The sequence below is a fragment of the Harpia harpyja genome, chromosome 15, assembly GCF_026419915.1.
Source record: "Harpia harpyja isolate bHarHar1 chromosome 15, bHarHar1 primary haplotype, whole genome shotgun sequence".
Lineage (NCBI taxonomy): Eukaryota > Metazoa > Chordata > Aves > Accipitriformes > Accipitridae > Harpia > Harpia harpyja.
In genome coordinates, this window is record NC_068954.1 from 2018392 (window position 1) to 2025818 (window position 7427).

The following is a 7427-nucleotide window of genomic DNA, read 5'->3' on the forward strand; positions in this document are numbered from 1 at the left end:
CCCGTGTATGCCCAAGTGTGCAAGCCGCCCCGGGCACCGCAGCCCAGGCAGCCCACTAGCCCCCCCGAACCCCAAGAAGAAACACCTCCATCGCTGCCAGAAAAGCGTTTCGATGTGGCATAGGATGCCCCGGAGATGTTTTGGAGCTGCCTCAAGCCCAGCCAGTTCGTGCAAGTTCGACGGAGGGTTTTCCCGGCTGCAGGCAGGAGCGCGGGCAGGCACGGGCAGCGGCCGTGGAGAGCTGCCTGCTCCCTTCCCAGCTCTGAAATTAAGTGTAGGTGGCACACGTTATCCTCCGGCATCCAGCATGGGGGTCCCTGAGTGTCCCTCTGGGACACCCTCATTGCTGGGGGGCCCATGGGGAGCAGGCGGTGGGGTGACCCCCCACGTGGGGTTGGCCGAGGAAAAACCGCAGAAGAAAAATGCGTGATTACTTTTTGAAGAAGCACCAAAAAAAATCCAAAAATGACTTCCACGCATCATCCAGCCCGGATCCCCTGGGAAAAATCACCTGTAGCATGGTCTTGCTTCCTGGGAGCGAGAGTTTAAGGATTGGGAGCTGTGTAAATAGTCCTTAATTGCTATTTTAATCATTTTTAATGGGCGTGCTGCACCCTGCTTCATCCCTGGCGTGGTTTGGATGGGTTCTGCTGGGGGCACAAGCATCCCATGGCTGGGGCTCGGGCAGGGGTGGGGACAGCAGCCACGTTTTGCTGGATCCTAGGTGTGGGCTGGCCTGATAGAGCGGTGGGACGCAGCTTATCTGCTCCCCAAAAGGCTGGCAGGGCCCGGGGGGAGGCCTGGAGGGCAGCGTATAATGGGAGCAGCGGTTACGTGGGGTGGCTGAGATAACGCTGTTGTGCCTGCTCCCGGGATGTCCCTGTACCTCTGCTACGGCTGCCACCACCCACCAGCCCCAGGCGGCTCCGCGGGGACCGGCATGGCCCCATCTTCCCCTCTTCCCCCCTTTCCATCACCTCTCCTTTGCCATTTGATGGTGGCCACCAGCAGATCCTCATCCCAAAGCGGGCATTGCCGAGGAGACCCGTCGTCCCTGTCCCACCACCAAAGCAGGAGGGTCTGGCTGCTCCCAGCTCTCCATCCCAGCAGTCGTCCATCCTTTCCTCCCTCCTTCTCTCATCATATAAACCTCCAACGCAGCCTGGGCTACAACCCCAAGCGCTCCTCCTTCTCCCCTTTTTGCTCAAGAGCTCTGCATCCCGGCAAAACACCGAGCCGTGTCCCACCGGGACGTGGCATCGTCCCCCCAGACCTGCCTTGCCGGGCTTTGCTTCTCCCCTCCCGCATCAGCCCCCACCGACACCGATGCTGGTGGCTGACGTGCCGTGGGCCACAGCGGAGAAGCCAGGGAGGAGACTTTGCTGCTACGTGGTGGCTTTACTGGGGCTGAGTCAGAGAGAATTAAAAAAAAAAAAAGGGATTTCACTTTAAAGGGAAAAAAACACCAAAAAAAAAAAATAGCCTGCGATGTTATTCCTGGCTCAGGAGCTGGGGACATTTCTATTTTCACTTGTTGCTAGTTGGAAGTGTGCTGCTGCAAGCGGCAGGGTGAGTCATCTCGGCACAGCCCCGGCACGCCAGGTCCGGCACGGCTGTGCCGGCACGGCCGCGTTTGGTGAGGCGAGGTTTGGGTGGCTCGGAGCCATGGGCAGTTAGAGGTTTCTGCTCGCCTGGGTCTCGCCCGTGCCCCACAGACCCACCACCCCCTTGTAAGCACCGGCTGTCGTTGATGGAAGGAGGTGCTGCCACTCGGGGGCTACAGATAACTGACCCCCCGGCGTGGTGGGGGCTGGCGGGGTCTATATGCACTCACCTGCCTTCCTATACACTCACCCACCTTCCCATACACTCACCTACCATCCTATATGCCCACCTGCCCTCCTACACAGTCATCTGCCTTCCTATATGCCCAATCACCTTCCTATATATTCACCTGCCTTCCTATATGTTCACCTGCCTTCCATAGGTGCTGTTGGTAGCATCCCACCCGAGCCGGAGCGGCATCTCCGCAGGCAAGCGGCAGGGCAGGTGTGCGGCCGGGTACCACTCCACACCATCTGCGACCCTATATAGAAACATTAAAAATTGAGATTAAAAGAAAAAATAGTGTCTTCCCCAGCAGGTTTCTCTTCTTACGGCTTTGCTGTCACCTGCAGCACCCACCCCGCTCCTCCACCGTGGGGACGAAGGTCCTGACCTGCATCCCGGTGCTGCCAGCAAGGAGAAAGGTGACAGTTTGCTCGCCCATATTGCTTGAAATGCCCCTAAAGGAGACGAGGTCTGGTGCTGCTGGTGGAAATCCATGGGAAACACCATTTCAATAAGCAGCAAAAAACCCAATGCGGGGCCAAGGGGATGCGTAAAGGCCCCTGGCTGCTGCCACAGCGTTGGGTCAGGTCTGACCCCAAACCCCTCACACCTGCGTCGCTGCAAGCGATTTTAGCGGCATAAGGGAAAACACTAAATTTTTAGGAGGATGACGTGTGAAGATTTGAAAAGACTGAAGATTTTCTTGGTTTGAGCCTGGTTTGCCCCGGCTATCTCAGAAGGAGTGTGTTGGCATGCTCCCTGTCCCTTAATAAATATTAACTCATCGGTTGATTTATGACATCTTTGTGGGTGTTGTAAAAATAAGGGAGTGGGGTTAGAGCATTTGCAAGCTCACCCATCAATTGGAAGGGTAAATCTTTATGAAAGGGGATTCCTTTCATCCAGTTCTGCCACAATTATTTGGGTTTAGATTTAATATATCTAAAAGAGGCATCTTTGCTTCTCTGGACATTGTTGGAGTTGTCACTGAAGCCCCAGAGAAGAGGGTGGTGATGTTCCTGGTCTGTAGTTGAATGGGGATGGGAAATAACTCAGGACCTTCCTTCTCCACTGGAAAAGGAGAAGGCCAACCTTCTCTCCTCGGCCAACCAAAGCATCTTTCATAAAAAAAAGGGTAAAACATTAATTAAGTGAAAAACAAGCAGAAAGAGATCAAACCAACCAACTCCTACCTCCTTTCCTATCACCTTTCTGTCTCCCAAAATTCCCAGACTGGGGTGAAGTTGCCTCCCAGTCCACCTTCAGAGGCTGGAGCACGTTGACGTGTGCTGCAAGATGGGTACAAGAGGATGGAGGTCGGAGAAGGTGGTGAGATGCTGCAGGGGGCTGGTGACCCACTGGCCCACCGTTAATTATTAATTATCTATTTTGAATGAAGCAGAGTGAAAGAAGGAGGGTTGGCTGGGTGAGAAGCTCGGGACTGCGGGGAAGGGCAGGTTGAGATCAACACCGGCAGGCCCAAGAAGAAATGTCTGTGATCCTAAAAACCCTCTCAGGGAGCGGCACCGAGATCTCATCTGCTGTCAGCAAGCCCCAGGAGAGGACAAATCCTGCCCGTGCCATGTGCGTCCAGCCAGACAGCTCCAACCCCTCTCCCCCAGCTCAGATGGAAGATCTCCGTAGGGTGCTCCCAGCCCTGGGACCTTTTGGAAGGGAGGAGATCCAGCACAGGACAAGCCTTTGCTGACATCCCCCATGAAGGGTCTTGAAGCCTTCAGCAACCTGCAGGTCGGTAACTTTGCGAGCCAGAAGTAACGTCTTTGTATTTAAGAACCCTTGGTGGACTTCTCTTCCATCTCCCTGTCCCGTGAGTTTCTGGAGCCACGCGAACCTTTAGCACCCGGAGCATCCCGCAGCAAGGAGTCTCGCAGCTCCGCAGGGGACTGAGATGAAAGGCTCCTCTTGGTTTTGAAGTTGCTACAAACCAGTTTCACTTATTATCCCTTCCAGTAAAGGAAAATTTACTGTCTCCAAGCCACTCACCAGCTTATAGAGCTCTGTCACACTCCTCCTGGGCCTCCTTCCTCCTCACCAGTGACAGTCTGTGCGGATCTCTGTTCCCCCTCGTACCGGAGCTGACACAGCTTTTTCTTGCAGAGGAGCTCCTCCACAACTCTGATTGTCTTCATCACATTCTCCAAACAAGACAGTCTTCCCCAAAACTGCCCGCTGAGATGCAGCGGAGAAGCTCCAGCTTGCACCCAGTGGTCTGACCCATGGTGAAGAGCCAGGCTCCTCAGCGTGAGTGCCCTGGCTTTTTTCCTAGGAGCTCCGTATCTCACCGGCTTGGATCCACTCAGCCTCCAAAATAAACCAAGCTCAGATGCAAGACAGAGCCCGTGCCCGGTGCACTTGACTGAGTACTCTGTATAGACCTGGAGATTGCTGAAACCATGTGGACTGCAAGGCAAGAGCAGCGCTGGGAGTGAAAGCAAAGAGTTAAAAATGAGCAAGCCAAAGGAAAGGGGAAAGAAAAAAAAAAAAAGGCAAGCAGGCCAGAGTTTAAAAAAAAAAGTAGAAGGTGGCAAAGAGCAGAAAAGGAAACCTCGAGAGCGTCTCTTCCCCTCTTGGCTTCTCCTCACTCAGATGGAGAAGAGAAGGGGAGGCTGGAGCCCGCAGGTCTGCTCCGGCAGCCGGGCTTGTCTCCCGGAGAAGTCCCTGCCACTCCAGCACCAAGCGAACCTCTTCCCTGGCGGGAGCAGGAGAGGGGCTGTGAGCTCTTTAATGCACCCGCCTCTTTCCTAAACACCCTTAAGAGGCATATGCACCGCAAAAAAGCTGGTTTATTGCTGGGTTTCAACATTTCCACGAAAGCCAGGAGCTGCAGAGAACGGCTAGAAGCACCGTTTTCTCCAGCAAAACACGGCTGGGGCGTTTACGCCGCCTGGCAGCCCACGATTTGGAAATGTGGGGTTCGGGACGAGCTCTTTAATGCAAGAGCGGGCTCCTCTTCCCCGTGGGCGTCCCAGCAGCCGCTGGAGCGGCAGCCGGGATCCAAGTGGCTTTGCTCCCTTCCTTCCCCCTTCCCGGCTCCACCGGCAGCTTGTTGAGACGAGCGGCGCTGGCTGCTGAGCGCTTGGCAGGGATGGAGCGGGGAGCCTTGCCCAGGTTTGGCTGGGCGAGTTCCCCGAGTCGCGCAAGGCAGATTTGGGATAAAATACACTAAAGAGGTTGTCCGCTTGTAATTTGGGGAACAAGGAGGTGCCGCGGCGGTGCAGGCACACCGACACAGGGTGCGGGCACTGCCGATAAGGGGTGCCTGCGGGATGAAGGATAACCAGGCACAGTCCCATTATCACATCAGAAAATAATTACATGGTTACAGAAAACTGGAAGGAAAGAGAAGGGGGAGCCCAGGGGTCCCTGGATGATTTTAAGGTGATTGCTCCCCAAATGAGCTTTTGCCGACGGGGCTCAGTCGGTGACCTGCAAGAGAAGAGCCCCCTTGCCAGAGCAGGTGCTGGCTTTGGAGGTTTTGCTTTTACATGGCCCATCTGGTGTCCATCGAACACTGTTTTTTTCAGACCATCAGGGAGCACTCGCATCACATTTCCAAACATTTTCCTACTTGCATTAGAAAAAGCAATTTTTTAACATGCGAGTGGGGTGTCTCCATGGGCCTTATTCACATGGTGCCCGAAAAAAGCACCCTGACATTGATTTTTCAGCTAACGGTGACGCACCACACGCAAAAAAAAATAATTTCCCCCCTTTTTTTTTTCTCCCCTAAGAGCTTGTTGCATCAAGTAGGGGCTGAGGGCCAACAGCTGGAAGCAAGAGAGAGGCAGTGGAGGCAATCGGGAGATTTGCAACCTGGCCAACGTCTCTGCAAACCTCTGCCAGCGCCCGCCTATCCTCCTTCCACGGCCCCCTCCAAAAAGCAGGGAGAGAGGAGGAGCAGGCCCGGGGCGCTGGCGGCGATGTTCGGAGCCCACCACGAGCACGGACTTCATTACCAATGTTTACATCGTTCTTTCCTGTTTCCTTTTTTGTATTACAATTGGAAATCCCGAGCGCGGCCAGGCTGCTGTTGAACGTTCCTCGCAGCCGTGCCGCGAAGCGTGAACAGCTGGGGAGCCCTTTATTGCACTATATATGGACAAGGAGCCGAACTCCCTTTTAAATTTTGAAACACCCCCCCCCAAAAAAGCATACGCTTTCTTTTTAAAACATGCTGACTCCTTGCATTTTATTTCGAGATACCTCCGCTGAAAAGCACGCCCTACAAACAAAAAGCAGAAGTGCAGCACAGAGCAAGCATCCAGGGCACCGGGTTCTGCCTTCTGCATGAAATGTTGCAGGCTGTTTTGTTTATAATGTGGAAAAGAGCCCGGAGGGCATTTGGATGGAAGCAAAATTGCAAACGGCTGAATTGCATAACCAGGAATCACAGCCGCGTATCACCATCTCCCTTGCAACTTAGAAACGGCACAGCGGCGGCCGAGAGCTGCAGGACGTGCGTAGGATCAGAGTTTCCTCCGTGGATGCTGACGTGACGAATGCCACCGCCTCCACGGAGCTTCCCTGGGTCCCCCTGCTCGTGCAAGACGCTGCGAATAACCGCGTCGCAGAAAGCTTTCCCGACGTCACGATTCGCTTCGCCGTACGCGGCTTTGCGGATAATCTTTTCAAGCACCTCCCAATGTCCTGCTCAGCGTCCAGTACGCTTCCGCATGGGAGAACTGGTAAAATTGCATTAAAAGGGCGTTAGGATCAGACCACCAGCTTTCGTGTCAGTGGCTGGAACAGGCACGTTGCAATAACCGGCTCACTGAAAAAAATAAAAGAAAAAAAGGTGGGATTATTTCACTTAACAACAACAAGCACATAAATTATTCTTCACGGATACCTACTTCGCTTCTGCCCAGACCAGCCCCTGACCACGCAACATTTACGGCGGCGGCTCTGGATCAGGCGAGGGTTCGTAGCTGCTCGTAAATCTGGGAGCTTTTCCCCCTCCAGCTTGTTGAGAGCATAATCTGCTCCCAACCAGAGGCTGCGCAGAGGCACACGCTCCAGCCCACGGACCTCCTGCCCACCACAACGTGCAAGAACTTCATCTCCTCCCAACAACCCAGTTCAAGCTTTTCCTTGGAAGAAATTACGCTCTGCAAAACAGAGATGAGCAAGGCAGGTGCCCTGAATCCCGGCAGTTGGCTGCTTGCGGGAGACAACGCTCGGCCACGGCTCCCTCTCACAGTTCTCGGCTCGCCAGAAATCGCTGGGGGGAGATGAACCGTTTTGCGCGGGCCCGCCACGAAAGCCCTCCTACCCTGCGAGAAGTGGTTTTGCAAGCCTTGCTTCAAGAAGGTAATTAATCGCTCGCAGCGTGTGAAGTAAGCAAAAAGTCCCGTTGAGACGTGATTAACTTCAAATCGATGGAATCGCTCACACTGTTAGCACAGTCCTCGGCACAATTTTGCCGTGGGTCAAGTTGCACGCCTCCAAATAATTCCCAGGCGTGGGTGAGGAGTTAGCACGGGCTGTGGATGATTTCCAGGAGGCAGCTGGGATAAAGCGACTCTTCTCCTGGGTCTAAGAGAGTTCAGTAGTGGGGATGCGACCAGATTTTGTCA

The 7427-nt window shown here is 54.3% G+C and overlaps 1 long non-coding RNA gene across 1 annotated transcript; it reads right to left on the minus strand.

Annotated features, from left to right (window-relative positions):
- Positions 1-378: 378 nt before the first annotated feature.
- On the minus strand, positions 379-3192 carry LOC128152237 (uncharacterized). The gene is made up of 3 exons (XR_008238562.1): positions 3024-3192; positions 1975-2086; positions 379-1407 (listed from the first exon to the last, which is right to left on the minus strand). It is a non-coding gene; the product is annotated as an uncharacterized LOC128152237 (long non-coding RNA).
- Positions 3193-7427: the final 4235 nt, after the last annotated feature.